Source organism: Pleurodeles waltl, chromosome 9 (genome assembly GCF_031143425.1).
Source record: "Pleurodeles waltl isolate 20211129_DDA chromosome 9, aPleWal1.hap1.20221129, whole genome shotgun sequence".
In the NCBI taxonomy this organism is placed as follows: domain Eukaryota; kingdom Metazoa; phylum Chordata; class Amphibia; order Caudata; family Salamandridae; genus Pleurodeles; species Pleurodeles waltl.
In genome coordinates, this window is record NC_090448.1 from 938,068,525 (window position 1) to 938,095,791 (window position 27,267).

At 41.6% G+C, this 27,267-nt stretch overlaps 1 protein-coding gene and 1 long non-coding RNA gene across 7 annotated transcripts in view; one reads left to right on the forward strand and one right to left on the reverse strand.

Moving 5' to 3' along the window:
* LOC138260130 (uncharacterized) overlaps positions 1-7,673 on the reverse strand; it is a 234,893-nt gene extending 227,220 nt beyond the window's left edge. The window contains exon 1 of the long non-coding RNA XR_011198811.1: positions 7,629-7,673. This is a non-coding gene — a long non-coding RNA (uncharacterized lncRNA). The remainder of the gene's footprint in view (positions 1-7,628) is intronic.
* EML1 (EMAP like 1) overlaps positions 1-27,267 on the forward strand; it is a 752,203-nt gene that overhangs the window by 182,119 nt on the left and 542,817 nt on the right. The gene's annotated exons all lie outside the window — the stretch shown is intronic.

Consider the following 27,267-nt stretch of genomic DNA (forward strand, 5'->3'; position numbering starts at 1 on the left):
GCTGATTGCACCCACTATGGTGTTGATGGTGTATGTTCACATGTGAGACATCATACTGCAACGGATCATGACCCGCTACTTCCTTAACAGGATTTTGACGCTTGGCTGACGCACTAGATGGCCATATGTGTGGCCTACATAAATGTATTGCACAATTTGGGCATGTTTGGCATCAGGAGAGGAAAGCAAGGTGACGCACATAGGTACAATACCTCAATGCCTATGGCTCAATGTGTGTGCAGTGGCAACTAATGTAGTTGTTGACCGAGTGTGTGTGCATCACAAGATGCATTATTGAACATATGCTTGTATGAATGTGAAGTCAATGTGTCCATACCTTAGATGCACGTCATTGTGGAAATGAGAGAGGACATGTGTTAGTCATACATGTAGCAACATCCTTTATGTGCACTTCCAAGATTTTGGGTAACGTAGACACCACAAATGACAAAGCATGCACCAGATAGATGGCAGACGCTTATTCATGTCAATGGTCCACAATTTCACCATCCTATGTCCTAGATTTTTGGTAACAGCTTACTAGGCACTTGTTAGTGAATCCCACAGTGAGTCAGACACATGCATTGAGGAAGTGGGTACCATGTAATTGGCCGAGACAGCCAAAGGTGAACCACAAATATATGATGACGCCACAGTTGAGGTCATATAACTGAGCGACAACTCTCCAGTGGCTGTGGTGAACCAGCAGACGAGGCAGCACATGTCCACATATTTACAGTGATCAATTGCACAGAGGTGTCTTGTTCATGTGTGGGGTCCAATGTTGATCCTGTATATTTTTAGGGGTGTACGTTGTCACAGTTTCGTCCAGGTCTCATCATAAGTCAGTGGCAGCTATTCCTGTATCTACTGAGTATCCTTTGTTGATCAATGTGAGTAAAGTGGATGAGGACATGAGAACCTACATGGGGATGGTCCCACCCTGTCACTGCAGATGTGTAATGAGACTGTCAACAGGGCAACCTTGGTGTGCTGAGTGAGATAATGTCTCAGGTGTCATGTTGCGGCAGCTGTCATTACAACATTTGTACACAGGTTGGCCTCTGCAATTCCCACTGCATCTGGGAACATCATAGCCTCTGTGCTGATTATTTTTGCAACTATTCACCACACACGGCCCATCAATATGTTGTGAGCAATGTAAATCTGTGTGTGAACTGTCAGGGTCCTGACATGTGTGGACTTTTCATGGACATTATCAGAGGTTGCTGGTTCTGCTGAAGGCCCCGTACCGAATCCCTGCATACGGCCCTGGTACACTGTCACACTTTGTCGTTCATGCATAAATGAGACCCAGACAAGGGATGGGCCATGAATTTTGGTATTCACAGGGGATTTAACTAATATGGTACAATTAAAAGGCAGATGATGCTATACAATGTATTTGGGTGTGCATTGATGATACACATGACCAAATACCCTCTGAGGAATAAGAGGTTTGGTAAAGCAAGTGTGGTACATATGTAGCCACAGGGAAACTTTAGGGTGACGCACAGACAGATGCCAGTCAGGCTGACAGGATGCAGGGTCAATCTGGATCCACCAATTTCACAAGTTACATAATCAGTGGTCTGACTAAGACTGTTTGGAGGACGAACTAGACAGTTGACATGTAAAACTGTGTATGTCCTGTGTTTTTGAAGGTGACACATGAACCCAAGGGCTGTGTTACACGGCTTAATTAGTAGCAATGCTTAATGGTGTATTTGACAAAATGGCAACTCCTATGCTGTTCCAGGCATCAGCAGGGGCAGTGCATGTTGAAATGGGTGGTGTGCATGGAGGTGATCACAGGTGTGGGCTACATCAGTTTCTCACAAGTCCTGTAGGTGAGAATTGCATTCTAATGGCCAACAGACGTTTTCACACGGGAAGCAATCTACAGGTGCTAACAGGGCTTAGAAACTACAAGCCAGTGTATTAATTGACCTGACGTCCATGCAGTCAGATGTACTATGACAATAGTATACCATAGGAAAGGGTGTAGCACACTGGATTACTATTGTTAGTCTGTGTGTGTAGAGGAGGGAATATCGGGGTACACATATTACTATTCCAGGGACCTCTTCAGATAGGTGGGTTGTGACCAGGTGCATGGGTGTGTCAGGAGTTAGGAAATGGGCGGAATGTCATGTGCGCAATGCTGCTCATATGTGTGGCACTTGTGCTGTGTATGTTCTGATTCTGAGGAACTCTAGTCACAGATAGTCCCTGCAAAGATTGGATGCAGTTGGACTTACTGCTGTCAAGGGTCTGGTCATACATTCCTATTACTGATGCAAAAGCACATCAACTGCCTTATGTATGAGGCATGTTTTCCCCTTATTGAGTGATGGTGTCTTAGTTGTGTGCCATATGCTGCGATGAACCATGTTTCCAACATGTATGTGTTCCTCTGCTATTGTCCTTCAAAGGTGAAATGCACAGGATGTATGTCATTTACAGTGTGTATGTATGTGACCGTTGTATGGTACGCATCACATTTGCTCTGGGATTTTCAGTGTCCTAATCGGTATATCAGCAATGCTCCATGAGGCAACACTCTTATTCTGATAGCTAGAGATAAAGATGTGCAAAAATGAATAGCCAGACCATGATATGGTGAGTATTATAGGTGTTTATTTAAATTAGTTCATAAAGTGGTGATGGTGATTATATTTAAAAGAAATTGTTCACGATATGTTGCCGCCTATGCAAACCAGTGGCTGTGTTTTGTTGTTCCACCCCCTTATGTTGCAGGCCACCATCCTCCTCTTCCTCCTCTTCAGGCATGTGTGGCTCTGGTTCCAGGAGGGGAATGTTCCTTTTATGCAAATGTTGTGCAGAATGGCACATGTTAGAATGATCTTACAGACCATTTCCGGGGAATATAGGAGGCTACCACCAGTGATGTTGAGGCACCGGAATCTCGACTTGAGGATGCCGAAGGTCCTCTCGGCTATGGTGCGTGTCCTCCTATGTGCGTCATTGTAGGCACGCTCTGCTGCAGTACTCGGGTTGCCAATAGGTGTCATTATCCATGGCTGGATGCCATACCCCTGATCAGCTGCAAGAGAAAATGAATGGGATCATGTTGATGTAGCTGGCCCTATTGAAATAACCTTGCATGGTAGTAGTTGGCTTGTGTTGTCTGTGACTCTTTTGTGTTATTGTGTCGCATCCTAGGCTTGTAGGATGTACCATCTGCATTGTGTTGTTTCCTTGGCTGGACGAGTGTTTGGCTGCTCACCAGTTGTCTGCAGTATGTTTTGGGATTTGCAGTACAGTGTCCCCTCCTTAGCATTGTGACTTGTGATACAGGTGTCCTTGTGTCTAAACTGGGGGTGAGATGATAGTTCCATGCACAGGTTCAATTTGACAGTGTTGTTAACACGTTCATATCAATGTACCCTCGACATCCCATACCTTTAGACTTATGCAATGGATTAATGTAAACATAATTGAGACACTTACAATTTGCAAGGTGACATTTAGGCAACACGCTCCAAACGTTGTGATCATTGATGTCTTAACATTAGGCTGTACAGTAATTTCAGATGTGTGACAGGTTCAATGGTAACCTAAGAAACATGGCTAGCGATGTCACAACCTCAGTGTGTTCCTGTCGACATGTTGCTGTTGTGGTGAATGTGTTGTGTGTCCTAGAGGGTTGCTGTGCAGTGTGTATATAAGTAGGTTTTTGTACTTACCAACAAGTAGTCAATTGCCATACCGTCCATCCTGAAAGTGTTGATTGATGGTGCTGTGGCGGAAGATGAATGAGGCATGGACACTCCCAGGATATTTTGCCACAATGTTGGTGATCAATCCTTGGTGATCGACAATGGCCTGCACATTGATGCAATGTGTGTGCTTCCTGTTGCGGTAGAGGTGTTCAGTTGCAGCAGGTGGCACAAGGCGTACATGTGTGCAGTCGATTGCACCAAGGACGTGTGGGAAGCCACTAATGAGGTAGAACCCCTGTTTTGTTTCCTGCTGCTTCTGCAGTGTGTTAGGGAAGCAGATGTGGTGGGGTGTGAGTCCAATGATGGCATCCAGTACTTTGGGCAAAAAGGCAGAGAATGACGGCTGTGATATTCCGGCAACCAGGGCACCAGTTGTTTGAAAAGAGCCAATTGCCAGCATGTGAAGTACGGCAAGCAGCTTGGTTTCTGTTGGGATGGTGCGGGTGTCAGCAAGGTGGGTGCCAACTGTGGCTCTATGTTTCGCAGCAGCTGCTGAATGGCCTGCCAGTTCAACCTGTACCTCTGGATGATGTCATGTTCCCTGAGGCCATGAAGGGTTGTTCTGGTGCGGAATATCCTCTCCTGCCTTCTGCACTGCCTTTGGGGTCCCTGCTGGTGTTGTGGTAGCTGCTGTTGTTGCTGCTGGGCTGTGCGTCTGCGTGCACACTGGATGAGAAGCACCTCCATGTCTCCCTTTTGCTGCTCTGCTGCTCTGCTGTTGTTTCTGTGTGTTCTGATTAAATACAGGTGTGTTTGCCCCATTTTAACGCCTGCCCTGACCGTGGTGTTAAATTTTGACGCAAATCGGTCTGTGCGTCATTTTCCGTCTCCGCCTCCCGGCCGTGCATCATTTTTGCCCGAAAGCATAAATACGACGTACGGCCGTTTAAGTCATTTTTTGGATGGGAACGCCTACCTTGCATATGATTAACGCAAGGCGGGTTGCCGCATCCAAAAAATTACGCAGACGGCGGAATTTTGTCATCCGTGGGCTCGGGCGTGAAAGTTTAAATACGTGGCAAGGTTTGCGCTGAATGTGCGTCAACATTTTTGGCGCATATTCGGCGCAGACAGAGTATGAATATGCCCCTGAATGTGTACCGTACAGTGCAGCACACATCCAATGCATCGAATGTTTGGAGAAATGAAAATACTTCTCCTTGTTAGCACCTTCTTAAAGAGATGTTATTTTTTGGGACATAAAGCCCGGTATGGCTATCTTACTTTATCAGGCATTGTGTGAAAAACAGTATGTGCTTGATGCTTGCACGGATACACTCAAGTTACACCAAAGTAACGCCTGCTTGTAAAGCAGCACAAATTGCTATTTGCACTGAGAAAATTGCACTTTTCCTGCAGAAAAAACCTTTTGGCCTAAAAAGTGAATACCACTGCAAAACATTGTGCAGCTTTGTGGCACTTTGTGTGATTTTGCACTAGTAGAAACCCTTAATAAATATGGGTGATAATCTTCCATACATACATACAAATATGGTCTCTTTGCAGATATTTATTAGTACTTTTTTTACTATGCCACCTCATGGTCCTAGAGCGCCTAATGTCTATGTTCAAGAGAAGGTAAAGACTCAAGACTTTATAGACCAGCATAGGAGTATTTTGGGTAGTTCTCACTTTATATGATATACTTGACAGTTCTGGCTGGGCACTAAGGCCCATATTTATACTTTTTTGCGCAGCATTGCGCCATTTTTTTACGAAAAAGCGGCACAAACTTACAAAATATAATTTATTTTGTAAGTTTGTGCCGCTTTTGCGTAACAAAATTATGCAAATGAGGTGCAAAAAAAGTATAAATATGGGCCTAAGTGCCATGACGGACAGCACAGTGGACAGGGAGCCTTGGTCCTCCTGCAAAGGAGTTTCTGCTATGAGGAACTAAACTCTGATTCCGTTTCTTTTTTAAAAGGGATTGTTTTCAGATAATCTCTGGACAAAGTTGGCTATGTTTTGTCCAGGTTTCTGAATTTACATTTCTGGCATCAGATCCTTCGAGCTGCTAAAAAAATTCTCTTTCATATTCCAAAAATGTGGTCATTTCTAATTCGAATATCATTTGGGATGCAACTGAATACCCTGAACGGCTTTGAAAACCCTATTTTGAAAAAATGCAGTCCTTTATTATTGTGATCCTTGTGCCTGGCGCAAAGCCTTTATGCGATGTTATGATCTATTCACTCAAACACACAAAAATGATGGACAATGTTGCATTGATTTAATTCTATAAATGTGTCCTGCAAGTTGCTGGGTTGACACCGTTTATTTTCATCTGATCACTGTTAGTTGATAGTCAGCCCTGGCAATCCTAAAATACTCCTAATGGAACAACGTTGATACAATGTAAATTGTCACATTGCATTCTCCAAACAATTAAATGTTTAGGGCCGTATTTATACTTTTTGGCGCACAACTGCACCAACGCCGGCTAACGCCATTCCAAAGCGCCATGCGGGCGCCTTATTTATGGAATGACGTTAGCCGGCGGAGCTGCCTGGTGTGCGTCAAAAATAAGGAAAATGGAGCTTGGGCGCCAAAAAATGGGGCGAATCAGGCTGAGGCAAAATGTTCGCCTCAACCCGATTAGCGCCATTTTTGTTTACTCCCAACCCCCATTGAAATGACTCCTGTCTTAGCAAAGACAGGAGTCATGCCCCCTTGCCCAATGGCCATGCCCAGGGGACTTATGTCCCCTGGGCATGGTCATTGGGCATAGTGGCATGTAGGGGGGCACAAATCAGGCCCCCCTATTCCCCCCTATGCCACAAAAAAAAATACTTACCTGAAGTTACCTTAAGTTCCCTGGGATGGGTCCCTCCATCCTTGGGCGTCCTCCTGGGGTGGGCAAGGGTGTCAGGGGGTGTCCCTGGGGGCATGGGAGGGCACCTCTGGGCTCCTTCCGAGCCCACAGGTCCCTTAACGCCTGCCCTGACCAGGCGTTAAAAAATGACGCTAAAGCGGCTGGACGTCATTTTTTTTTACCCTCCCACTCCCGGGCGTCATTTTTGCCCGGGAGTGTAAATACGGCGCACATGCCTCGGAGTCATTTTTTAGAAGGGAACGCCTACCTTGCATATCATTAACGCAAGGAAGGTGTCCACGCTAAAAAATGACGCAAACTCCAAGATCTTTGGCGCTAGACGGGTCTAACGCCAAAGTATAAATATGGAGTTAGCTTTGCGTCGGATTTGCGTAAAAAAAAAAAACACAATTCCGGCGCAAACAGAGTATAAATATGCCCCTTAGTTTTTGAAGTCTCTTGTGCCATGAAAAGCATGGATAGGGAGATCTTGACTTCATAGTGCTGATAAGTTGTTTTCTTTGGTAACAGGAACTGTTTCAAACTGAAACAGAAAAGTGCAATTAGAGCTAAAGCTGCTGTAATTACATATGGGATTGCCCACCTGAACAATCAACTAAGAAGCGCATCGACAGCCCCAATACTGAGGGTAACAAAGGCGACTCTACTTCCGGTCCTGCAGTATGGTAACTTGGCCTACCCTGGATCTCTAGAAGCCACCTTAGAACAAGCACACAGTAGGGCATACCACAAAATACTACAACCAAAATATGTCCGACATGCCAGGCTGAAATTGGAACTGGGTCTTGTGTTGGAGACGTTCGATTGCCAAGCTTCTATCCTGAAATACTACATTAGACTCAGGAAGGCAAATACGCAGTCATTAAAATACCACTTAAGATTCATCTTTGAAACTCCCGGTAACTCCTGGTACATGCAATCAAACAATGCACTGAAGACATTTGAAATGATAGATTCCCTACAGCTGGCAGAAACTGTTTCATTTGAAACTAGGAAAACAACAATCAATAGATGAACAAAGGAAATCTCAAGTGAGTAAGACTTACTGACTGTTAAATCGCCATCAGTAGTGCCAGTTTTAAAAGGGTGGGGCCCCACAGCCATATTTTCTAGAGACAATAAACGCAGAAATTCCACAGCAGACCTTTTATATGCGCACAGTAGCCTTGCCAATTAAGGACTTCAATCCTTCTTGGCCCGTACATAAGGTCAATAGAGCCTGCAGGCTTTGCTCCTGCCAATATGAAAGTTGGTTATACCTGTTATGCTGCTGCCCCTCTTTAGCCTCTCAGAGGACACAGTTAATTAAACCAGTAGCTGTGGCTTTGGCGGTGCGCACTTGCTTGGAGGCATCTAACATCTGCTTCTCACAATCTGGGCTTTGGATAGATGTGCAAAATACATATTAGCACTAAGGCAGCAGTTCTCCCAGCTAGTGGGAGTGGCCTGCAGGGAGCATTAGGGATTTCAGAAGGCTAAGCTTGTTTCCGTCAAATCTGAGTTTCAGATACACTCGCAGTTGAATGTTAACTTGTACAAACACTCTTAGCCTCTTCTGTGTAGGGGGCCAATATAATGGTATTTTCATATGTCCACATTTTAAATTTAAGATAATGTACTTTATCTTTATTGTAATGGTTTCAATTAACTGAACAATAAAGATGACAATGACAATGGCTCCTACGAGTCAAGTTCAAATTATTGGTAAGTAGAGATCCTGTATGAAAAGTATACATATCGTCTTTAGCGCTAAGCTCATAAAACATAGGAATGGAACAGAAACAGAAATATAAAACATAAAAACTGTACATTCAGTAAAGAGTATGTGGCGGTCAGACCCCAGCATTGGTGGCGGACCGACCACCACCGCAACCCTGGTGGTCTTAAGACGGCCTTAGTCACTGGCAGGTACAATTCACTAATGTCACACAAAACATCCAGGATTGAGTCAAAATGGAGTCAAAATCTGGCTTGAAATTACTGCTTCCACCTTAGTTGGTACACCACTCTGCTTTGCTTTTAAACAAGAGATGTCTAGAGGTAGAGATCTAAAGATCGTCATATGTCCTTTGACAAAATAAAGTAATACTTTTGTGCCTAAAGAAATCAGTGAATGCAAATGACAGAGCCTGATTCACAGAAACAAGATCTGTGGATGTTTTAGATGCAGATAGTTTGAAGTTACTGCCACAGAAATGCACCATAATGTCAGATGTTCATAATTCCACTGGGTGAAAACATGAGTTTTACCAGAAGAAAGCAGGGGATGACCCTTTGAAGGGTAATATTCACAGAAGTATAACATTGTGGGTATTGAATGATCACTCCAACCAATTTAAGAACTCAAACTGACACTGCACCTTAATAAAGAGAATTAAAACAATTGAAGTACAGAACGCATCAGTCAGAAGCTAAAGTAAGGAAGAAAAAAAGGAGATAAAGTGATCCGTAAACACACAAACGTATATTGTTACATTACATGAACACATTAAGGGTTGACACCTGAAGAGGGGCTAAGAAATACTTCTCCAGGTCAAAGTACTAGCAGTAGCATAGGTAAATACTTTAAAGAGAAAGCACCATCCATATATGACATTGGTCTGGTTATTGCTATGCCAAATACCTACTATTTGGGACAACTTAGGTGTGTCAACCCCTCTAAAATACGTTTTTGGTCAGCTACCTTGGACGAGGTCTTGGGAGTTGCAAAGAAACATAAATACAAGGAGGGCAGCTATAATGGTATTCCAGCATGGTCTATATCTTCCTTCTTAGATATCTTCACTGGAGTTTAATATCTTGTCATAAACAGATCAATAGCGGAAGAATAGGCCCTGTCATACCTTGAACAGTCTACTGCTACAACACTGCTAAGAAATAAAGCTTTGATCCAGAAGACCCTCCCATTTACTGTGCTTTTTCAGGTCTTCTAGTCCTGGGCAAAGTTCTGGAAAAAGTTGTTACCAGGCAGCTGAACTGTCAGGAGTTCTTCTTGAGGATGGAGTGGAAAATGTTTCCTACACTGTACCTACAATGTTCGCCACCTGGTATAAAAAGGCCTGATGATATTATTTCTACTCTTTGATCTCTCAATTACATTGAATATTGACAACCTTACACTAATTACTAAAACAACAAAAATATTGAATCTAAAATGTCAACTTACAAAAATATCTAAAGATAAAAAAAAATACGAAAGTATAGATTACAATTATATTGTCTTTTAATGTTAACATAAAAAATAATAATATGCAAAACCAAAATATAGTGTTAAAAATATACTTAATATATTTATTTAAACTTAATTTTACCTGTTACAAAGGTGCACTACTTTTTTAAAGTATATTTTATATAATTAAAATAAATATATCTTGTAATTAATGAAAAAATAACATATCTTAAAAATTACAAATATTTAATTTACAAAATGTAAATTGCTTAAAAAAATTAAAATACTTTTTTTGACCATCAATTGATCTGAAAATAAGGTTACAAATAAACATTCTTATGATTACAGAATTTTGTAGTAATTAATACATCTAAAAACTTAGAAAAAAACACATAATAACTGTAAATGTTTAAACATTTACATATGTTTTTGGGTGGCCAGATTTACTACTCCTACTCCAAACTAAATAATAATGTGGAAAGCATTGGATTCTGAGTTGGGTGACAGGGTTCTGATGTCCTATTTACACTTCAAACTAAGCAACATTGGAGAAACTGTTGGGACCTGTTGGGTAGATAAATATTCTATTCACACTCCAACCTAAGCAACATTGCTGAAGCCATTTGAAGCAACAAAATAAACCACATTGGGGTAAGTGTTGTCTGCTGGAGGGGTCAGATTTACTATTCCTGATCCAAGCTAAGCAACATGCGTGAAAGTGTTGGCGGGGGTTGATTTTACACTCAAATTAAACAATTTGGGATATTTTGGAAAAAGTGTTTGACTTTGAGGGGCATCATATTTTAATCAATGTATCTTTGTTTCGGTTAAAAAGACCCATCAACACATACAAAATTGTATACAATAAAAAATTTAAATCAGAAGCTCATAGGAAATGTATGAGATTAAAATATATACATTAACATCTCAATTCACATAGTTCATTTGATAATATAACAAATAGATAATGGCTGCATAGCAACAGGAATACAGAACTAATTCAGAGGACATTTTATAGCTCTTGAATACAGACAGTAAAATACTAAGCATCTAGATATAGCAAAAAAACGCCTTGCTGCTTGTGTCTGATTTGAACATTCTTAGGTCTATAAGGTATTGCTTAATTCTATTATTCCGACACAGCAATGTAGTCTGTTTAATTTTCAGTCTCCGATAAGCCCGGTAAAAAAACAATGCAGGCATCGGTCCTAGTTAGCAAGATTATACAAAGGATAACATTTTGAATTAGGCTATTTGTGGCTAAAATCGGCTAGCTGGCGGATCCCACGATTAACGTTTAAATATTGCACACTTGGTTGGGAAGGAGGTTAATCAAATCCAGAAAGTCCTCAAACTTTACAACATTTTTTAATATTACAAATAATCATTCCACTCCCTACTGGTGTATCTGATAGCCATTTACCAGTCATTAGCTCCCAGTATGTATTTTTTACAATTTTTGCACCATTAGTAAGAACCACTAGGGGGTTAGTCCAGAATCCACTTAATCTCAACTGGTCAAACCAAGCTCTGACACATTTCAGCCAGGTGACATTAAGAGCATCAGTCATCTTTTAAGATCTAAGAGAGCACTTCTGTATATATCCAGCTCTTTAGCTGACCAAGTATAGAGCAAGTATAAAGCAGGTCCCAGACTTGCAACATGAACTGTATATTTTAAACCAAGATCAAGTCATAATGGAGTTATAGTAGTGCTTTTGAGTAATTTTAAGAGAGAATTAATGAAGGCATTAAATGATTCATAGTACAGTGACTCCAGACTTCAGATCTATACAATGCAGTGCTTATGGCTAAGGGTGGGCTAAACTCGCAGAGTTTCACTCTGCAGAATTTGTGGAGTTACATAAAAACTCTGCAAGATTCTGTGGAGTTCATCAAGCGGGCAGAATTTGGGCACCTCACACTGCTCACTCTGATTTTTTGCACTGGGAGCTTGTTCTACACTGCAAAATCAGGGCAAACGGCACCACACGGTGCACCAGTGGGCGCTGCTTCTTTCTGTCGCCCAAGTAGATTTTCTATTCGAGCAGCAGCTTTCTTAATGTGAATGGTCACAACTTGCTGCGACTGCCCTCACTGAGAAATCTTGCCAGAACGCATTTTAGGACCCACAAATTGCGCTAGGGGATGCAAATACCCACTCGCACTCACCAACGTAACGTTGGCAAGCGGTATGTAATAAAAAACTCTGCCACATGGCATTTGGCGGAGTTTTGGCGGAGCTCTGCGCTCCAAGCAGAATGTCAAGTGGGCAAAACACTGCGAACTCTGACAGCAGAGCGGAATTTTTCACCCACCCCTACTTACGGTTTTGACTCTATAATTTTCCAATGCAGGTGAAATTGAATGCAAGCAAGAACGTTAACAATTGTATTCTATGATCTAAGGGTAATTGGCTTTTAACAAATTGCGGACACCATAAATGAGAATTCAGCAGCCTGATTCCCAAATAATCAAACCTGAGACCTTCTCTACTACAGTGTAACACATAAGAATATATGAGGGGAAGGTGCTATGAGAATTAAAAGGCGTAGATTTAGCCCTAGTGGCATTGATTTCCACATCATGTGTTGTACAAAACATGTTGAAATTAACAGTCAAAGCTTGCAGGCCCATTGGAGTTTTGGAAGTCCGCAGAGTGTCATCCACAAATAGCAATGCTGGAACTTTTGATGGAGAGGCAATATTGTATCTCAACAAATGACTGATGGGGTTGGTGATGAAAAAAAAGTATAAAGTGCAGATGAAAGAAAACATCCTTGTCAAACTCTACTTACATATGTTTGTTTGTTTGGCCAGCCAGTTAGCTTTTCATTTGCGCCCCAGCGAACTGGTGCATAATTGTCAGAATATAACAGCACTGTTACGGTTAAGTTTGTATGGGGCATCTTGCTCCTGTAGAAACTTCGAGAACCTCATATCTTGGGGCCAAATCAAAGGCTGCCTGCCATATTCTGCACACTATAGATTTTTGTATATTCTCAATAAGGATTTTGGACAGTCATTTCCAGGGCTACCCCAACACCCTTTTGTTGTATATTGGGAATAGTTCAGTACCCCTTCAGGAATCAGAGATTTATGTTCCTGCTGCAATAGCAGTGAAAAAGTTATTAATGTAAGGACCTCAAATGAATAGTCCTGAAATGGAATGGATCACTCTGAATCCTATCAAATCCTGGGGCCTCTCCAGATTTTTTAGCTTCTGTGGCCTTTAGGGTATCTTGAAGAGAGAAAGTGACCTGGAGAAACGTACTGGCTGAAGGAGTATCAAAGTGCAATGCTAAATTGTCAAAACTACAAATAACCTGAGGCAAGTTGGTATATTATAAATTGAATTGCTGAACCCACGTCTAGCTGGATATGAACCTCAGATTCTCTAACTACATTATCACTACCATGGACAATAATAAGTTAAATGGTTGTCATATCTTTAGAAATCACTGATTAGAGTAGCCACCTGGCAAAGAGACAAATTCTGGACAGGACTGTAAAACTTCAGGACCAGGAGTGAAAATTCAGGACAAAAGGTCAATTTTACATATCTGAGGAGTAGGCCATCTTATCTGTGCATTTATTTACTATATTTGTTTATTGCAATATTTATGTGCTCAACTCTGTACATGATAGCCTCTAGGCATGTTATATTCCTTGTTCAATAGTAAATTGATGCCCTTGAGCACAGTGTCAAGGGCATCGAACCAAACCAAATGTTGCCCAATCTTTCTTGGAGTGAAAGCAACAGTACCATTTTGATTATGTGTCTAAATATTTTAAAACCCATGGCATACGGTGTGGGAAACATCAAGGTAAATTACCTTTTTCACCTTCTGCTAGTTAAGACAAGTTGGACAAAACTATCTGACTCACTTCATGCTCCACTAGCTGTCAAACCTAGAACCATTAATGAGGAATAGAAAAGGAGCACATGCAATAATTTGGAAAATCACATGAGTACTCAATGATCTTGGAAGGGTAGTCAAAGTTGTGTGAAAGGCAGGGTATAAATGGAACTGTATAAGGCATAGTAACACGTGTTGAACTAGACTGACTGGCTTAAGGCCTCATTTCTCACATACCATCCAAGGAGATGCGATGAACTTAGTGGCCCAAAAACATAACCTGTCTTTTGTAAACGAATTACATTTCAAAGAACCACAGTTTAAACCAACTTTTAATGGAAGGGGCGCTGATACGGTGATCGATTATGTTTTAATGTCAACCCATTTTTCATATTATTTTATTAAATATACAATTCATGACATTGCTATAAGCGACCACTTCCCTCAGAGTTTGGAACTCTCACTAACTCCTGTTACATTGGCTAAAGGCGAGAAGGTCACAATGGTAAATGACATTGAATTAGCCCCGAGCAATGGATATACATTGAGATGGTCCCAGATAGATTCACAGGCTCTATTGAAACAGCTATTATGTAAATACAATCAAGCCTTCGTAGACTGCCTTAGTGAGGACATAGAACCAGGAAAATGTTTAAGTGCTCTTTCTCAGATAACGCAAGGCGTGAAGGAAGTTCTTACTACCAGGCCGGGAAAGGCAGGGAAAAAAAGGAAAAGTGTCTGGTTCGACCACGATTGCACAAAAGCACATACGAGTTTAAAAAAAGCTTTAAGTGCCCCAATAAGATGCCCGATTGAAATACGCATGTGTAGACAGGCATATAAGACAGCCATAAAAAGGAGGAAATCCACCCTGAGAGGAAATTTGTGGGAAAATTTACATAAAGCTAGCCTTGCGAAGGATAACATCCTTTTCTGGAAAATAATAAATACTCCTGTGTTAGGGAATACAGATATCCCCAGAATGGAAATTGCAATTTCGGAAGAGGATTGGATCGTATATTTTTCTAATATATACCGCCAATCTACTGACATAGGCTCTGCAGTCTTCTTAAAGGCCCCAGATGCTCAGGAAGGCCCACGTTCGGCTGTAATACGCCAGTTTAGTTTAGAGGAGGTAGTGGAAGCCATAAATATAAGCAAAGCGAGGAAAGCACCGGGCCCCGACGGCGTCCCAATAGATTTATACAAGGGAAACACACACCCATGGGGCCCTCTAATGACACAGGTATTGAGGGACTTTTGTACACAAGGCCCCCCATCGACGTGGCGAGATTCCATCATCATCCCTATATAAAAAAGGTGACCGCCTCAATCCAGCTTGCTACAGGCCAATCTCCCTGCTTGACACAACAGCTAAACTAGCGGGGAGAATAATCTTAAATAGACTCCAAACATGGGCGGAAGGAAATTACATCTTATCCCCAGTGCAGTATGGCTTCCGCACAGGAATAGGTACAGTGGAACAGGGCCTGAATTTAGTGGGGAAGTACACAAAGACCAGAGAGGATAACTTGTACCTGGCCTTCATAGACCTATCCTCAGCATTTGACTGCATATTACATGAGAAGTTATGGGACATTTTAAGTAGCATGGGGGTCGAATTAACAATAGTTCAGTTTATAAGGGACATGTATACAGGATGCAGAGCAAGAGTAAGGTATGGGATGAGAGGGCAATGCACTAGGCCTTTCGGCATATATAGAGGGGTGCGCCAAGGCTGCGTTCTTGCTCCACTCTTGTTCTCACTATACATAAACAACCTAGAACGTGATCTGATAAGCAAATGTAAAGACCTTCCCCATATAGGCAACCGTGCTGTCCCTTTACTGCTTTACACAGATGATGCAGTACTTATGGCTAGGACACCATTCGCCCTCCAAAAACTCTTAACCACCTGCATAACCTTTATGACAGACCTGGGACTTACAGTTAATCGGTCCAAAACTTTTATAATGAATTGCGGTAGGCAATCGGGTAAGATCTACAATATTACCATCCAAAAGGACAAAGTGGAGATAGCTTGTACCTTTTCATATCTGGGCATAATGTTCGACAAACAGGGTTCCTGGGCACATTGTGTGAAAACTAAAAAAGACCAGATCATTAAAACAACGGCGGCTCTGAAGATTTTTTCTAAAAGGCTAGGGGGGATTACCCCGCCAAATATGGTAAAAATCTACAAAGCTAAGTGCATCCCGGCTGCCATGTATGGTTCAGGTATTTGGGGGTATACTAATTGTAATCCGATTCAGACGGAGGAGAATGATTTTCTCAGATACTTGTTAATGGTAACAAACGGTACATCGTCATATATTAGCCACATGGAATTAGGGGTTTCTTTTGTAGCTGATTTGATAAGGATACAGCCATTATTATTATGGCACAAAGTGTGGACCTCGGAGCACACTGGATTAAACAAGGCCATCCTATCTGATTGTATGAGGCTAACTCACTCGCTAAGAGTTCCTTGGTTGAAATATATTATGCTCTTTTTTGGAAATATGGGTTGTAAAGACTATTATACAAACCCAGAATCATTGGGAAAAATAACCAAGAAAGAATTCAGGGCCTTGACATTGAAGTACTTGGAAGACCAGCGATGGGAAGATGAATCGAGAAAATCCAGTGTTATGTCCAACCAACTAATTCTGTCCACAGAAGGCATGCAGCCTTACCTAGTAAGTGTAACAAACCCTCGACATTGTTTTGTCCTTACAAGATTACGATTAGACACTTTCCATCGTCTTGTAACTTTCCCGACTATGAATGACTGGAGTACAGCCTTAAGAGTATGCCCCTGTGACGCGAAGGCAGCCCAATCTACGATGCACGTGGTCCTCTTTTGTAAATTTTATGACAAACAGAGAAAACGCTTTTTATTGCCATTTCTAAGATTGATTAACTTGCGCCAGTGTCGTGATGCAAATTTTAGCTTACAGGTTTTATCTTCTATCGAAATGTGCAGAATTTTGGCAAATTTGTAATGCTTAGTACTAACTGCAAGGAAGTCCATGGGCGCATAGGCCTAAATTTCATTAAGGTTATTTAAATATTTGTATATGGACAAATTAATGATGTGCATTTTTATTTTTACTATTTATTCTTTTATCATTGTATTTATTTATTGTGTTTATATACATAGATGTGTTTTATTTGATACTTTTATGACTTGTTGAAAGTCGAATGAAGTCTGTTTGATGATGATGACTGTAGGTTTCTTTGCCAGGTTAAAATATCAGACAATAAGCAAAACGTTGACATTTTTTCAACATTTTATCCCTCTGTGGTCTGTGATGTCCTGCTATATGAAACTGGGGAGCAGCAATGAGGATTACAGTATGGGAGTGGCCAGTATGTTTTCTAAAAAGGACATTGCACTTAGACCTCTAGGCTGTTTTTTCAGCAAGATCTCTCAGTAGATGTTGCCCAAGGATCATAGGTTTAGTTGTAACTTGCAAATAAAGGAGCACATCCCAGTATTGTTGATTCTGCTTTTTGACTCCCTCCACAGTGGCAAAATCAGTGGGGATGAGCTTTGTAATAATGACTTGAAGCAGTTAGTGACGTGTCTGCAAGATAAAAGGCCAGCATTATTTTCCACTCATTTTGGTGACAACCAAGATATTTTGTTGGGACGGGTATGTATATCTGGTATCCTGCCTTTTTACTTTGGCTCTGACATCACGCTAATATAATGGTGTGTGCAGAGGCCTAGGCCTGTCACTGACCACAAGAGTTCACACAAGACTAAGTATATCTGAACTGCAGTATCAAATCATTGCACCTTAGCCTGATGCACCGTACTCACAATTACTCTATATGGGGTAGCCCAGAACTAGGAAGAACACCATGGGACGTGGGACAGAGAGGAAATACAGTGTACACAGTGCCTACAAGAGATAGCATCCTGGATCATGCATGTAGTGTAGTGTGTATTTAGTACAACTGAGTAATTGAAGTACTTATATTCTTGTAAAGATGGACACTCAGCTGGACAACGTCTTATGGTGTCTATTGGCTGTTTTTTGAGTGCTGAGCTGCTTCCCTGAGGAAGCCAATGCAAATGAGGTAACGTTCAAAAAGCCATAGAGCCCACACAATCTGAAACTGTATTAAACAATGCAGTCCTTTTTCTGTGATCCCAAACTGCACATTTCTAACACTGGTGCAACTCTGCATTTTAGTACGTCATTAGATGTGAGAAGTTTTGTTTGTGGAGAAAACGTCATAGAATGTCATAGAAAATCATAGATGTATTCAGTATATCTCGAGCAGATACAATGACACAAGGCCAAGTTGTTTGGCATCCTATGACTTTAAAGACTGTACCAAAAAATGTGTGTATTAGCTAAACATGGTGATCCCTCCCAAGGTGTTTTCCCTAAATACGATGGTGACTCTCAAACAACAATGGGGACATGCTTCATCACAGGCACATCAGTAATTAGGGGTCACCTGCAGCCTAAGCATGAAAAACAGTGTGACAGTGGCAGAGGAAAAGATTGTGCGGAAGCGGAGGAAGCCGATACACTGCAAAATATGCTAGGAACCATGAAAAAGTAACAGAACAAAATAAATCCCCAACTGCAAGACTTCTCACTTTACCACATGGAGTGTAAAATCATTATATGGTGTGGCAACCAAAATTGTTGCATAGACCATGAGAACATGGAGGACCACTACAAAACGTTCCATCTATTAAAACAAAAAAGATTGGATATGGTTGTTTGCTACAGAAGTTGTATTAAAAAACAACAAAAATAAGAAAAGAACATCGGTGGCAGCCTTCAAACCAAACCCTGTGGCCAAACCATGCCATGCTTGGGCAAAGTCTGCAACCAGGGATCTTGCCTGCTCATGGTGGATGCAGGGTGTGGTGGTTGGTCAGTCATGTGACCAATCCCCCTCTACTGCACCTGGCCTGGAGACTGGGAGCAACAGAGGTTGGCTGTTTACTGATGGTTGAGTGTCAGGGGTGCCCACAGATGAACCCCCACTGCAAATGCTGGCTTTACCCAGCCAGAGGCCGTGTGCAGAAGGGTATGGATGTCTGTAGCAAGTTGGGTGTAGAACATGACTACAAGCAAAGGCCTGGGGCCAATCCTTAGTTAGCAGGACCAAAGGCCTTGGACAGTAAGAGTTTCTAGGCCATGGCAGGTTGGTTGCAGGGTCTGGCATAGGCCAGCCCCTGCTGACTCACCCAAAGACCCTGCACACTAGTGGTTGATTGGCCATCAAGAAAAAGGAACAGGGCCTAGCCATTGGCTAGACCCAGCAAACCAGCAAGTACTTTTTAACAAACTTACAAAGTCAAAGGAAAAACACAGTTAAAAATTGAATTAGCTTTCTTTCAGAATCACTAAAAGTCGTCAGCAATGGTATACAATGCATACAAGCTTCATATCTGATATTGCCCACTAAGTACAAAACACTCATTTGCCAATGACATAGGGATAAAGTAGACTGCCAAGAATTAAACGTGGTGGACGGCATGCGTTATGCCATTCTTTGAGTGCTTCGCATACCATAAAAAATAAATGTCAATGATTTTGTGTATCATATATATGTGCCTTCAAATAACCAAACAGTGTTGTTGGCTCATAGTAAATATGCTTAAGTAGCCAAATCACAAACACTAGCTCCTCTGCTCCAGCGATGAGAAGGACAAGAATGTTATGTTTTGAAAACGACAGATGGGTTTAAGGCTGGATGCGCGTTATTCCTTGGATTTGCAATAAATCTTTCCTCCAGTCTTGCTATTCTGGAGACATGGAATGCTCCTAGAAGAGCATTCCAGGCGTCTAAGAATGCTACAACACATTTCTGTTGTAAGCTTTACACACGTGTTTTCGGAGAATTAAATCATTCCCGCACGATGCCTCGTTGTGTTATTGGATGATTTTCATTGTTTTACTAGATGGACATTATCAGGGCTCAAGTCACTAAAAATACATGGTGGAATTCGTATGAATAATGTATCATTGTAGCTATTAGCATAATCACAAGAAATGCTTTGTGCCAAAAATAGCCAGGAAGTGTAGTTCCTTTGGGATTTCCGTTGAAATAATGAGCCAGTGGTTTGTGCAGGAAAAAGACCAAAGGAAAGAGATACCAAGGAAACTCATAATTGGAAGGAGATCAGAGGCATGGAGCATCGCGTGTCTCCCTGCTCATGACCACTGTGAATAGTTTAAAAGAAGCAGAAAATGTTGTTTCATCTGTAACATGAACAGTCGGGACTTTCGGTATTGCATTTAAGAATGATTTAATCTGTGACTTTTTCTATGAAGGAACGTATCGTGGGAACATCTTGCAAGGGAATATGGATCGCTTTCAAGCACAAATATTCTGTCGTTTCATGTCACATTAATTCAGTTACGAAGTATACCATTGCCTAGCCCCTAATGCTGACGTGAGACAGAAAGCAAATTGTAGACTGTAACGAACTAAGTAGAAAACCTCTTTTCAATGGCATAAGAGCAATACTTGCTACCAAATGCTAATTACTGATCCTGAAAGAGATTAACTAATTCACGAAATACGCCTTTCTTTCCATGTTTTGACTTAGTTTGCTGGTGCAGAATTTGGCTTTTCAGAAACAATTGTTTGTCATGAGACCCCAGTACTCAGCAACAAAGGCCAAAATATTTTTCTACCATGAGCACTCCTTGAAATCTTCTATCTTACTAAGCCAATCAAATTCATATGTATTTACTGACCTGGGTTGGCCTGGCCATTTGGAAATTCTGGCATTTCCTCTGTACTTTAGGGCTGAATAGGCTGGTATGATCCTGCCATCACATGATAAATAGTCCCACTTCAGTTAAAATCCATACCATTGCCCACAGAAAACCGAATGGTTCTCCTTCTCCCATGACTCAAAGCTGCATCCTTTACATGTAGTTTGTTTATCCGAGCTGCAACTACAAGCATCTTCTGAAACTATGCTATAGTACACACGTGTTTGCGCATGTGCACAAAATGTTTCAACTGTGGGAATCCATGCAGGGTCTTGGAGTAAGAACCCCTCTTGACCCATGTAAGAAGGGAAGCAAGGAAGGTGGTAGTCTTGCTGTTGACTATATCTCTAGCGATGTACAGAGCACAAGGCTATAGTCAGTGGGGCGGCCTCAACCCACAATAACTATAATTATGGGGGCATGAGAGGAGGGTGGCTGTTAGAAGCGAGCTGGTATGCTGGCAGTGGAGCTTACATTGAAATGAAGCTCCTCCTTGGAACCCATGTTGGTTTTTAAGATTGGCAGACTGGTCTATAAGGTGATCTATCAAACTGTTTTCAGCCCTCAGTGTCTAATTGCCCCGTTTAAAAATATTTTGCGCACCCAAGTCCAGCCTATATGGTCATAAACATGCACAAGGGCTACGTCCTACTTGTGATGTACAGAATCAGCCTACATCACAAGTAACACTCTGCATTTGAAAAGAGGTGAAAACCTAATAAATAAAATGTACCTATTTGAAAGGAGTAAAATCTCTACAGGCAAATCACATTTGCACTTATAAACAGTGTGATTTGACAAGAATTGCTCCATAAATTGATTCTTTGCATAGAATGCCCAGAGAATTGAAACTCTCTACAGGCCCTTATCTGCCTTACTGTCTCACTCATCATATTCTAAAGACAACTAATGAACCACCTACTGAGCATTGACCACTAACACCTAAATGATATGTTAAACTATAATCCTTCTGGTTGAAAGATGTTGCTGGATAAGAGTCCTACAGAATCATCAGTTGAAAAGCATTTGCCTTGTTTGAACACACCATCTGAGCCATTACCCAATGTTTGTATTGATTTCTACGCAACTGTGGCGTATCTTTCTTTTAGGTCGAATTGTAGATTATGATTTTTCTACTACCATTCTGGAGTACCTATTTTGTTTGTTTTCCTTTGTTTTTCTTCATATAAAACAATATCCAGTCTTATCTGGGGTAAGATCAAACTATATAAAACAAAATAAATTAACTAAATAAATTTCAGGAGTTGTGGAATTTTGCCCTTATAAATGGGATTTGCTCAAATGTCAATTCTGAGGAAGTGCTACATACATGCCAGGAAATTACCAATGGTGGCAGCATGAATTATGAGAAGGTAGTTTGCTCTCAGTGCATGGTAATAAAGCATGACTTTGTTCCCAGTGCTCAGCACATGGGTAGACGTGTCTCTTCCTTTGCTGGTACACCTTGTGGGCATGTCTCTGGCCTGAGTTACCCAGAGGGATGTTCTTTGGTTTGGGCAGACTGACCTTGATGGGCAGCATTCACGGAATAGGAGCTCATCGGAGCAGAAAGGATGTCAACTGTGGGACTCTTCTTATCACACCTGAAAGATGCCCAATGGTTGAAGACATTCATGTGACTAGTTTTATATATAACATTTTGCAATACAAGCTTTTTGCTGTCTAACAGTTCAAATCAAACTTTTTGTTGTGTTCATCTCCCACTTGCTTCCGTTTGTATACATTGTTATCGCTTATTTAGTGCATGCATCTCTGAGTCACTCCCATTTTTGCCCCTGATTTTTACTCTGCTTTGTAGCTGGATATTTAGTTCTGCAAGATCTCCCCTCCTAACCGGGGCTTTCTAATGAAGACACTTGACATCTTTCACATGTGTATTAACAGCTGGGCTGCACCACATCCTCTGAGGGGTGTCAGTCTTTCCTCTTGCAATGAAGAAGGATACTTGATAGATTTTTTGCAGTATTCAGCCATGGACATTATACTGGACTCCCATTGTAATCAAATCTCCAACCAGGAACAGGCTTACTTTCTGTCCTGGACCTACCCACCAGTAAACATTAAGGAATATCAATAAACTCACAAGCACTATGTTATTTACTAAACATTTGCAAATATGTTTTGATGCTAACAATAATGGCAAGTCGGGTTCAGGATTGAATGATGGGGCATTAACATCACCAAAACTGATGAAGTGATGTGGAAAGGGTTTTACAGGTAGAAAGACATTGTGCACATGGAGACACAAGAAATTAAATTGCATATGCACCTTTTTATCACATCCGTATGAAAAGAAATATACATCTGACGCACATTTGTATGTGGCATTAGTTATGCATGTGAGTACTGGGACAATAGTTATGAATGGGAGTACTGGGGCAATCACAGAATCTCAGGAGCACTCAAAGTTTCTGTGATTTCATACAAATTCAAGTATTTACTCAAAAGCTGGAGTAACCTAAAAGGAGTACACTTTCTTGTACCTTGTGAATGAATATGTAAGGTCAGTGACATTAATCCCATTCTGGTCCAAAATCATGCCCATTTATTCACTTAGATGAGGTAAACTCCAGTTGCACGCATGTTTTTTCCAAGGTTCTCATTTCTTGTCATAAAAACAGTGGATAGTTCTCTTTTTTTTTCATAGTTTGGACGGTTCTAGGACTGAAGAAATGTAGCAAAATCTGGATGTGAGCTGTGCTCTGACACTCTGCTTAGAGAGCACCTGCGGTGTTAGCTCTTGGGTGCTCTCAGCTGTTTGTGAGTCATGATGTTAAAGTAGTGTTATGTGGTTCATCTAATCAATTGCCCCCTTTATGGAAGGAGGATATCTTTTTGCCCAGTGTATTGGTTTTATATTACAAAGGTTAGTATGTGCAAGCATGCACTCTCAGGGGACCCCACCATTTCAAAACAGGTTAAGAAAGGAAACTTGACAAGTCTGAGGGATTCAAAGCAGGACCTAGCTCCAGTTCAATTCACAACTTGGTATAAAGTCGCCTACCATATGGTTCACTGATTGTCTTTGCAAATAGACACACAGGAAAACATGCCTTACATGTGTACCTATTTTTCACCTGTTAACAAAGTACATAACCTTGGAATAAAAATTCACAGATACAGAAGTTCAGTATTTACCTCCATTATACAGAATGGGCCCCACAGGCAAGGAATCCTTGCATAAGTCATAAGCAAGCAAGAGGGGGCCAGATGGATTATGAGTCGTAGATTTACAGAACCAGCTGACAGAGAGCCATTGCTCAGTTCGCTTTTTCTAGGAATATAACTTGTCTGCCACCTATTATACCCCATAAAAGATCTTCCTGTGAACCATCCTTGTTGGGTTAGAGGACCTGGACTACCGCCAGTTCAGTTTGCTGTCTAACCAGCTCCAAGCCCGGATCGAATCCTCACAAAGACGGTTAATATACATCAAAACTACTAATGTACTGGATGACACCATGATCTTGGATCATTCCGGGTAGTGGTCTTCAACATACTCTGAAGCTCTATGAATCATATTGTACCAAAAACATCTAATAGTAAATTATGAAAATTCAAATGTTCTGTACTTTGGAGACTGAAAACTCAGACTTGATGATACATAAACTACACAATAAATAGGCTAGCTCTGACAAATCAGACAACGTGCCAAGCAGATTGCATATTAAGTTTTTGGCAAAATTGCAATACGACTCGGCAGGGCTCACTCAGGTGTACATTATGGGACGAAGTCTGGTCTTTCAAACAAACAAAACAAGCTCAATTTTTGCCATGACCAAATCACTGAACTCTTGAAGATGTCTGACCTTTGGGACCTCACAACGTTGAGGTGCCACTTTGTAGCTGTAGTTAAAAAAACAACTGCGCCAATGCTCCTTTACCCTAGACCATTCCTCATGGTCCTCAGTAAAGTGCATTGTCACTTTACTGAATCCTTACGCAACCCTACCCGCTGCCAGTACTATCAATTGGAGTGGAACAAGACCTTGCTAGACCTGGATCTGGGCTGTTCAATGCGGGGGAGATTAGGCACCACTGGAAATACACCCGCCAATCCACGTACTGCTGTTTCGGTCCAAACTGTAAAGAATCGTTAGCCCACGTAATTTGCTGCTGACTTTCCTTTTAAATTGAACAGTCCAAATGTTTAGTTTCATCTTTAATTGCCTAAACATAAGATCAGGCTCATTTGCACTAAAAGAATGTTTTATCCCAACGGACACGCAGTTGGTCAGTGGTTTTATAAGTTTTTTTAGCCAAACTAGAAAAAACAGGCATTATAAGTCAAGCTGCAGACATGGCTGAGCAAGCACTGAGGCACGAATCGGCACTTTCCCACTGCCTCTCTGACATAGTTGCATTTTCCATGAGCTCTTGTTCAGAACTAATCATGTTTCCTTTGGTTTTTAAAATGTATCGTTGTTTTTTATACTGTCTTATACTTGACCTGTCATATATTTATCTTGTGTTTCAGTTTTTATCAATCATGCAATAAAAATGTGATCGATTGATACAGCATGAAAGGTCATACCATTTATATTTCTGGCAAAAATGACTGCCCCCTCCTTAGAAGACTAGAGCCAAAATAGAGAAAAGGGTGGGTGCGTGTTCACGGAGCCTCACGCTGCTTTTGGGGAAACAAACCCTCACCCACCCCTCTTGCAAAGTTCTGGCCAGAAGTGGTGTGTCAGGTGAAGTGTCTGGCGGAAGTGTAATTTTCTAAGGGAGGGAGAGTGGAGGAGGCACCTCATCCCTGGCCCTAGTGCCCTTCACGAAGCGTGACTAGATGCGCCCCTCAGCAGTTCTCAGGGAGTGCCTGTCAAACCATACAACCAACATCACTGGAATCCTGAGGGGAAACTGATCCTGGGGAAAAACTGAAGTCCACAGAACGGAAACAATTATATGCACACTGTAGATCAATCAGAAAGAAAGACATGATAAAATTAATACACTATATGATGCACTTACTCATGTAAACTATGGATACATTTTATGTTAATGTTACTGATTAATGTATGTGTAGCAATGCAGGGTACTTATATACATACCTGGTAGTATTGTCCAGCTATGCGCCACTATTGGAAAGAAGAAGTAGACAAATTGTGTAGGCAAGAGTGGAAATTGGTTTAGTCTCCCAGACTATGGCCCAGATTTATAATCTGTTTGCGCTGAATTAGCGTAATTTGTTTTACGCTAATTCAGGGCAAACTTAACTCCATATTTATATTTTGACGCTAGACTAGTCTAGTGCCAAAATATTGGAGTTAAAGTCATTTTTTGCTAGCGTGAACCTACCTTGCGTCAACGAGATGCGAGGTAGGCATTTCCGGGCAAAAAATTACTCTAAGGCCCAGGCGCCATATTTATCCCCCCATGCAAAAATGGTGTGCAGGAAGGACGTTGGCCTAAATAATGGCACTAAGCTTGCCCTGGGTCAGGGCAGGCGTTAGGCGACCTGTGGGCCTATTCTATGGTGGAACACCATGGAATAAGTCCACAGGTGCCCTCCCCAGGCCCCAGGGACACCCCTACCCATACCAGAGGGACACCAGGGGACTGGGGTCCCCATCCCAGTTAAGTATAGGTAAGTAGAGGTCAGTATTTTGATTTTTTTTTTAAGTGGCATTGGGGGCCCTGAAATAGGCCCCCATACATGGCACTGCAATGGCCATGTCCAGGGGACCCTTGACCCCTGTGCTGGCCATTGGGGTGGTGGGCATGACTCCTGTGTTCTATAAGAAAGGAGTCATGTGGTATGGTAGGTTTAGCATCAAGAAATGACACTAGGCTGGTTAGTGTCATCTTTTTTTACTCTAACCAGCCTATTATCATTTTTTGGTGCAAAACCTCCTTCTCCCATACCACCACCCCCACCCGGCTAACGTAATTTTCCATGACGTTAGCTCACAGTTTGCGCCGGATTGCACCATTCCATAAATAAGACACCCAGCCAGTGTCTTGGAATGGCACTAGCCAGCGGTAAACCTTTTCACGCAAAACTGCGTTAGCGCAGTTTTGTGTGAAAAAATATAAATATGGGCCTATGTTTGTTGAGTAATATGCTGATTAAGAAAAATGTACACAAACAACAAACTGGTCCCACGTTTGACCTCTGGCCTGAAGACATGATTAAGTGTTTGGAAGCAGAGTATGCAATCAGAACACAACCCCAAGTGAAAGCAGCGCATACAGGACTGAGTATATGAAACAGTGTGTTAAAGACTTTATTATACCCATCAGATGATAGAACACCGCAACAACTGTATGACCCACTGAAATACTGAAAGTTGGTTCCAGGTAATGATTGAGAATGTACAACGAGCTCACTGATGCCATTTAAAGACGTATGTATGATTATACATGAGAATGTAGTAAAATGTACCAAGATAATTTATGTTAGCCACAGAGTCAAGTGGTATATGCACCATTGTTTAATTGTTTTAATTGTTTAACTGGTATTTATATTATAATTTGAGCATGCGAAAATGCTTAATATAATGATATACAAAATCTGAAAAACGAATGTTTGAGAGATACTTGTTTTTCCAGAGCAAGTTAGCATTTTATAATTGCCAACTCTAACCAACATTTGCTCAGGTTCGGCTGTGGAGCGAAGACGGCAGTCACAACCCGCTCATTCCACCTCTAAGCATTCTCGCCAGGCCCCTCCCTCAGAACCACACACAGCTATTGGCAGTGCACGCTCTCTCAAGGCTGAGCAAGGCTGAGGTGAGTGCCGGCCACCGTGAGAAGGAGGAATCTGGGGGGAGTTGTGCTCTCCCCCCCCCCCCCCGGTACATTATAATCAGCTAAGTGGGGAAGCAAAAGGCCCTCCTCTGGGAAAGTATTTGCACGTACTGACCCTCAC